Genomic DNA, 8,364 nt, shown 5'->3' with positions numbered 1-8,364 from the left:
AACCTTAAACACTCATCCTGTATCTTGATGATATTGTTGTCACACAGGTCCCATCCCTGACCAGGAACTGGAAGTGCCTGCGGCCACTCCAACACAAGGCCAGTGAGAAGTAAGATGGGTGGGGAAGCAGAGTGGAAACATCCAGCCACCCTCCCACATGTACATGAAACACCTTGCCTCTGTGACTTCTACAGAAATATCCGAGAAGGGAAACCCTCGCCGAGCCGCTCCCACGGAGACCTTGTGAGGAATCTGCAGCTTCCTGGTGAGCCTTTACTGCTGGTGTTGAGGAACCAGTACCGAACCCAATGGACAGCGCTGTGCACCAAGGAGTCAGAAGGCATCCAACTGTATCAGGCAGGCAGGCGATGGGGAATCAGTCCCAAAGCACCAGCCCAGAGCCCGCCTTGGGCTTAGTTTATGATACAGGTTTGCGGGCAGGAAGAACAAAAGCTGAAAAACGTTGTGCCTTTTTATTTGGTAGCATCACTTATCTCTCTTTGCTGGGCAGAAAGTCCTTGAAGTAAGTAACAGGGTTGGTCAACTCTCTTTGCTAGAAAGTATGAAGTATGCGGCTGGGTGCAGGCACTCCGAATGGGGTCAGGTTATCTCCGGGGTAATCAGTCAAGGCTGAGTCAAACAGACAAGTTACATGGTGGGCTGCATGGTCTTATGTTGTCCTAATATGGGGTCAGACTACTATTTGATTTTAATTTTTAAAAATTTCCATCACAGTGGGCCTTGGAAAGTGGGACTACTGCCCTGGTCTTCAGGCCTTTCTGACCCACATCCAGGCTGAACCTCTACAACTCCAGGGGTCCGCCCTCAGACCTGCCATCCAGGGTGGACGAGATGTAGACCCTTTCTTATTTTCCCCAAACCACCCAGGGCACCCCAAGAGAAAATCCAACGCCTCGGATTGGTGTGTGCTCCGCCTTGCCCTTTGCAGCCTGAGGACCTTTGCCTGCCTCAAAATGTGAGGGCACGCGCGTGTGTGTGTGCGTGTTTTACTGGGGACTGAACCCGGGGCTCTTGCACTGAGCCTTTTTTGCTTTTTAATTTTGAAAGAGGATTTTGCTACATGGCTCAGCTGTTCCCACAGAACTGTGCGTGTCTCATCCCGGCAGCTTCCTCCTGCTGCCTCATCACCAGCAATAACTTCTCTCCTCTTTTCCCATTGGCTGCTCTGACTCACCATCCAGGGTTTTGCTGAACGCTTACCGCTTCTAAAACCTCTCTGACTTCTTTGTACATGGTAATGGGCTGAATGTGTACTGCTCTCGCTCTCCCCAGCACCAAACTCCAGAAATGATAGGGGAGGAAAGCAACTAAGCATTTTAAAACAGATAACAGGATGTGTCCCAAGAATCCCAATTACTGAGGTATGCGTAAAGGTCTGAAGCAGACAGAGTCAGAGTTAATGGCCCACACATATTCTAATTTTTTTTAATTATTTATTTATTTTTATTTATTACATTTATTTATTGTGTGTGTGTGTGTGGCCAGCTCAGCCCACCAGGGGGCGGGGCTGGCTGGCATGTGGTGCTGGGGGATCGAACCGTGGTCCCTGTGCTTTGCCAAGCTTGTTTCAAGTAGGTGCTTTAGACCACTGAGCCATCTCTCCAGCCCCTCTAATTTTTTAAAAAATGTATTTAGTACAAGAGCTACAGGGTCTATAGGGTCTCACTATGTAGACTGGACTCATAGTAAGTCTCCTGCTTTCAGCCTTCCAAGTCCTGGGATTACAGGCATATGCTACTACTGTCTCAGCACACACCAGAGGCGGGGCCAGCACGGCACACTGGGGATCGTATCCCAGCTGCTGCGTCTGCCTAAGCAAGTGCTTTAGTTCACTGAGCTATCTGACCAGCCCTGGCCCACACATATTCTGCAAATGTACAACCTATCCCATCCTTGTGGGAACTTAGGAGACAAGCCATGCCCAGAGAGGCCCGCTCAGCCCACCAGGTGGTGGCAGCCCCAAGGTCATGTCTGTGCCGTGAGATAGCACATAAAATATGGCCCTGCCACCTGCCCTGCACTGGAGAACAGCAGGTGTCACATGCCCCTGAATGCAAATTACCTGGCTTTGACGTCACAGACCAGGAGTGGCCCTAAGAGACAATACTGCTACATAGGACCTCTGGAAGTAGGGACGACTACTACATCTGAAATCACCTTTCTTCTTCTCAGTGTTAGGGATTAAATCCAGAGTTCCTACACATGCTAAACACATGTTCTGCCACTGAGCTACCTCCATACCCCTTACAAAACGTTTTAAGAGATAACCTCCAACTTCAGGGAGACATGTAGGGAAGGAAATGTATATAAAAAAAAACTATAAACAGTAGATAGATCACCTTATTGAGTTACTTTGCATATACCAGCACAACCAGATTAACAAAGTTTTTGGGGGCCTGGGAGATAGCTCAGCGGTCTAAGCGCCTACCTGAAAAGTGAAGGACCTGGGTTCAATCCCCAGTACCACATGCCAGTCACTGAAACCAGGAGTGGTGGCGCACACCTGTCATCCCAAAGCCGGGGAGGCTGCAACAGGAGGATCACTATGAGTCTGAGATGCATAAGGAGACGCTGTACCAACTGAATAAATGAATAAGTCTTTTTAAAAATGTGTCTTGGTTTGGGGAGTTGTTTTTGTTTTTAGATAGGGTGTCATTGTAGTTCAGACTACAATGGCTTTACCATCACTGTATAGCCAAGGCTGGCTTTGAACTCACAGCAATCCTCCTGCTTCAGCCTCCTGGTGCTGGAAGTCTAAGTGTGCCATCTCACCGCGCTAGTGAGTTGTTGCTCAGAATTAGAGGTGCTGCCGATTTCTGCGTGTGCGTGGCCAGTGGCTGTGTGGTTACACATCGCTGTATCCTTCTGATTTCCGCTGGCTCTGTGCATTACGCCTTGGAAGTGGGTCCTCAGGTACCCGCTCCTTGGCTGTCTGCAAAGCTCCTCCTGAAAATATTTTGACTCTGCCTGCAGGGGCGCCCTTGCAGCACTTAGGAGGGGCTATGGCTTGATCTTCCCTCCACGAACACTTTCTTGAAAACAAGTTAATCTAATCCGAGCCTCAGCTCAGTTTATTATACAGGGCTATGGCTCCTTTCCTCTTCAGCCATGGGAAGTACTGTTTGGTTTTGTTTCGTTTTCAGACGCTCGGCTGAAACAAATGCTCCTAAGGAATCAGTGCCCACAGAGAAAGGATTCTGCCCAGTTTTAGCGGGAGTCCCAGGGCTGGGTGCCTTACTGCCTGCCTCGAAGAATTACTATTGTAGTGCTTTGGTCGGCGGCGCTCAACCTACAGGAAGGGGCACTGTACCAGATGTGCTTTCTAGCATGTCTCCCTGAGATGCCCTGAGATGCGCTCAGGGAGATGTGCGAGGCACGTTGCTGAGGACCTGGCCTCTCCGGGAAGCTGGGAGAGCACGGGCTTCCCTTTCAGTATCTGCAGTAGCTGCGCTTCATCTTAAATACTCTCGGGCTTCTAATGGGCCCTGCTTCTCTCTCTGCATGAGACCAACTGAGGTAGGAAGTTAGGGCTGGGGCATACTGAGCAACTAAGCGGCCTCAGTGTGCAAAAAGTCGTGAAAACCCACGGCTAACGGGTTGAGCGAGATAGTTCCTAAAAGGTGAGGACATGCGCACAACGCTCTGGAGCCCACACTGACGCCTAGGGCCCCGGCGCGGTACATGCAACCAGTCAGAGAGCAATGTTCTCAGTCCTTCATTTGAATCTGGTGCTGTTTGAAGAGCCAATCAGAAAGCACCATTCTCTAGCCTTCATTTACATATGGGCACAACCAATCAAAAGACTCTGCTTCTGAACACTCATTTACATCTGGCCAAAAGCCAACCCGAGTTTTCCTCAGGACACTTTATATCTGATGGGAGGTGAAATGCTAGGAGAGGTGGCCCAACACCTTATTTACACGAGGTGAAGACCCACCCAAGTATTGTGATAAGAAAGACTCCTTTCTCTTTATTCTGTGATGAAGCCCATTTCAGGGGCGCTCCCAGTCTGTGGAGCACGTTCCTTGTCTCCCTTCAATAAGCACGTACGCGCACGCATCACGCAAGATGTGTTACGCAGGGAAACCTGTTCGTGTTAGCATTTTGAGTGCAAAATATTTTGTAAATACACTTTTTTTACTTTTCAAGCAACGAAGTAAAATAATGTGTGATGAATTTTACACAAATAATTTTCAGGTTGTTTGATCTATTCTTTCTAGGATTTGCTTGACTCAAAGTACATTTATCATTTTGATCAAACTGTGCAAACAACAGTAGCATGTTTAGCATTCAGAAACATTATTTTTCAAAAAGGTGTTGTCCCGCTTTGCTATTAATGGGGCATTGGGAAGAGCTGTGCAAAGACATTTTTGTTAAAAACCAGTAGGCCTGGGCCGGGGAGATGGCTCAGTAGAATAAGCGCTTCCCTGGCTAAGTGCAAGGGCCTGAGTTCAATCCTTGGTTCCGCAAAACAAACAAACAAACAAACAAACAAACAAACAAAACCCTGTAGGCCTGTTGCAATACTTCAAAAGTTAAAAAAAAAAAAAATCCATTTTTGCTTGTTTTGTATAGACAGTTCCAGTGCTTCTAAATATATTTAAGTATTTTCTTTCTTTATATACTGTACAATTAACAGTATTCGCCATCATCTTGAACACAAAATGTGTATTTAAAAATCCTTGTACAAAGGGGGGGGGGGATCTAGCTCAGCGTCACATGCGCCGGTGTCCTGCGTTCCATTCCCAATACCAAAACAAAAAGTGAATATTTGTATGAATAAAAAGAAGAAGAGGGGCCTGGCAGAATGGCTCCCGCAAAGAAGGGTGGCGAGGAGAAGAAGGGCCATTCTGCCATCAACGAGGTGGTGACCCGAGAATGCACAATCAACATTCACAAGCGCATCCACGGAGTGCGCTTCAAGAAGCACGCCCCTCGGGCACTTAAGGAGAGCCGGAAGTTTGCCATGAAGGAGATGGGGACTCCAGACACGCGCACCTCGACCCCAGGCTCAACGAAGCTGTCTCAGCCAAAGGAATAAGAAACATTCGATCTCGTGTCCGGGTACGGTTGTTCAGGAAACCGAATGAGGATGAAGAGTCACCAAACAAGCTGCGTACCTTGGTCACCTCCGTCCCTGTTACCATGTTCAAAAGTCTCCAGACAGTGAATGTGGAGGAGAACTAACTTGGAAATACAATTACAGAGCTGACAAAAGGAAAGTAATAATAATCAATAAAATAAAATGAAGAATTACGTGGTCAATGCATGGCTTTTCTTAAAACAAGAGCTCATTTTAAGAGTTAATAATGGAAACCATATTAAAAGTGACTGAAATATGAAGGAAACAGTGTGCATGCTCAGTGGTGCATTTTTGTATTTAGTGCAGGGTCTACAGGGTCTCACTACATAGTTCGGACTCATAGTGATCCACCTGCTTTCAGCCTCCCAAGAGCTGGGATTACAGGCGTGTGCCGCTGTGCTCAGTCTCAATCACCATCTTAGTGCATCCCGGGGGTAGAGCCGGCATGGCTTATGGTGCTGGGGATCGAACCCCGGAACCTTTGAGGTGTGTGGTGAATCTTAAGGCTTGAGGGCGACAGGTCCGTATCAGTCTGGGTCCAATCGGGAGACCAAAAGCCTGGAGTGGGTCAATCCTCGCTTCCACCAAAAAAAAAAAAAAAAAAAAAAAATCATTGAAGCTCCAGTGGCACAATTGGTTAGTGTGCGGCACTTATATAAAAGCCTGGAGTGAGAACGCAGCGGAACTGTGATGAGTGATTAAGCCGAGACAAGGGTAAGTATGTGGTGTAAAGAGAGCCCTGTATGGCTAATCTTTTTTTTTTTCTTTTTTCTTTTCATTCATTCATTCTTTCTTTTTCTTTTTTCTTTTTTTTTTTTGGTGGTACTGGGGATCGAACTCAGAACCTTGCACTTGCCAGGCAGACACCTATATCCCCAGCCCTCTAATCTTTTCTTTTAATTTTTATTTTTATTAGTCAGTGTTTTCAGTGCATAACAATGATATTCATCTGGGGAGACAGCGCCTGTACATAGCGCAGTTCGATTCACTTCATGTCCCCTTCCCTTCCCCCCACTCCTCCATCTCCTGGCCCTCTTCCCATGTACAAAGGATCCATCTCCATTTTCTATTATCTCATTTTGGTTTGGTTTGTTTTTCTGAGACAGGGTTTCACTATGCAGTTTTTTTTTTTTTTTTTCAGATCCGGGGATTGAACTCAGATCCTTGCATTTGCCATTCAAGCGCTTATCCTACTGAGCCATCTCCCCGGCCCCTCACTATGCAGTTTAAACTGGCCTTGATATCACTGTGCAGCCCAGGCTGGTCTCAAACTGATGGAAAACCTCCTGCCTCAGCCTCCTGAGTGCTGGAAGTACAGGCATGTGCTGCTATACCCAGCTCTATGATCTATCTTCTATTATTTCACTCTTTATTTATGATTTGGATTTACCATATAAGAAGAATTATGTATTATTTAAGGGTGTATGTCTGGTTTATTATCAAATGTAGCATTTGTATAATGAAGCACTACTCTGCTATGCAGGATAAATTTGAGTTATTGGTAGGAAAATAGATGAGCCTTATGGGCTAACAGGTCTTAGGACTTTTACAGGGATAGCAAGTAGAAAGGTACCAAGGCAGATGTGGCACATTGTGATTGGAGGGTTGAGTGACATCATGAGTTGCTAAGGGAGTTTAAACATCTCAATTTACATTGTGAAGACATCAGTTAAACAAACATGGGTTACACAAAGGAAGAAATGTCCCATTATCACGCTTCTCTTAATGTGTCCATCTGCTTTTGGCGGGTATTCTTGGCAGGCTTTATTTGAAATTTTCATTTCCCCTTTCATTCCCCTGAGTTATTTCCCAAATTCCTGGACCATCATGTTTGTCCTCAGTGAAACACTGAGCTCCTTGTTGGCACCGGCAAATGCCCATCTCAACATGACCAGATCCTGACGCACAGTGAGCAGTTGTTCACGGCCCTGCTGAAGTAAAGACCCAGATGCTGGACTCTCATCTCCCACCGCACCCCAACCCTGAAGGCAGGCTGGAAGCTGGCCGTGACCCTGAGGAGTAAGGACCAGTCCACAGATCTTCAAATTAACTTCCAGGCCTCCCTGCTGGGCATATAGACTGGAATTATCTTCAGAATAGGCTTTACCTTTGAGAACCAGCTCAGCAATGCAGAAAACACACTGGATGGAAATGAGAAAAATCTGACCTTGCTTTGTGAATTTAAGCTTATCTCGCAGCCCCTGAGCCTCAGTTTCCTCAGAAGCAAGGGAGAGCATTAAGGTGGAGTCCCTTCCCCACAAGGCAACTGTGAGAATCTGCATCTTGTAGGGCTCCTAAGAGGTGTCACATTCCTGTTGCATTTCTGTGTGTCCCTCTCCTGCCGCCGCGTCTAAACCCTGAGTTCCTGCAGATGCCCCATCAGTGATTGCTCAGCAGAGGAGTAGATGGATGTGACCTGCACCAGGAGAGGTGGGAAACTGGGAGCAGCAGATTGCAAGTGGTTTGTAGAATGGGGGAAAAATAAATTGTCTCTTTTAAACCTCCAATGGAAGTGATACATGTGCACCCATGTTTATAGCAGTGCAATTTGTCATAGCTAAATCCTGGAAACAACCCAGATGCCCATCGACTGAAGAACAGATAACATGTGGCATTTTTATACAGTGGACAAAAAAAAAAAAAAAAAAAGAATTTAGAAATTTTGGGACGGGGAGATGGCTCAATGGAATAAGCGCTTCCCTGGCAAGTGCAAGGACCTGAGTTCAATCCCCGGTTCCACAAAAAAAAAAAAAAGAATTTATACAGTGGAGTATTATTCAGCTATAAAACAGGATAAATTTGAGTCATTTTTTTCTGTATTTAGTACAGAGTCTACAGGGTATACAGGGTTTCATTACATAGATCGGACTCATAGTGATTCTCCTGTTTTCAGCCTCCCAAGTTCTGGGATTACAGGTGCGCACTGCCATGTTCTGTCTCAGCTGCCGTCTCAGGGCTGCCCAGAGGCGGGGCACAAATTCAAGTCTTTTTTTTTTTTTTTGATATTTGGTACTTGGGATCAAAAGTTTGAGTTTTTTGTTGGTAAATGAATGCGACCAGAGAACATACTCAAGTGAATAAATCAGACCCACACGTGCAAATATCATATTGTCTCCTTAGTGTGAGAACCTGAAAAAAGAAAATGGAATCTGAAGGGTACAGTAGATACTGGGAAAAGGAAATGGGCTTATTCAAAAGGAAAGAGTTATTGAACTGCAGAGAGGGACAGGAGAGGGAGTGGGGAAAGAGATTTATCTATG

At 46.2% G+C, this 8,364-nt stretch overlaps 1 long non-coding RNA gene across 1 annotated transcript in view; it reads left to right on the top strand.

The window, feature by feature from the left end:
- Window positions 1-8,075, top strand: part of LOC111818399 — a 17,798-nt gene extending 9,723 nt beyond the window's left edge. The window contains exons 2-3 of the long non-coding RNA XR_002822397.1: window positions 128-131; window positions 8,059-8,075. This is a non-coding gene — a long non-coding RNA (uncharacterized LOC111818399). The remainder of the gene's footprint in view (window positions 1-127; window positions 132-8,058) is intronic.
- Window positions 8,076-8,364: the final 289 nt, after the last annotated feature.

This window comes from Octodon degus, unplaced genomic scaffold (assembly GCF_000260255.1).
Source record: "Octodon degus isolate 3935 unplaced genomic scaffold, OctDeg1.0 scaffold00005, whole genome shotgun sequence".
NCBI lineage: Eukaryota > Metazoa > Chordata > Mammalia > Rodentia > Octodontidae > Octodon > Octodon degus.
Note: the sequence above shows the minus strand (reverse complement) of the source record. Positions and strands in the feature narration are given on the sequence as shown.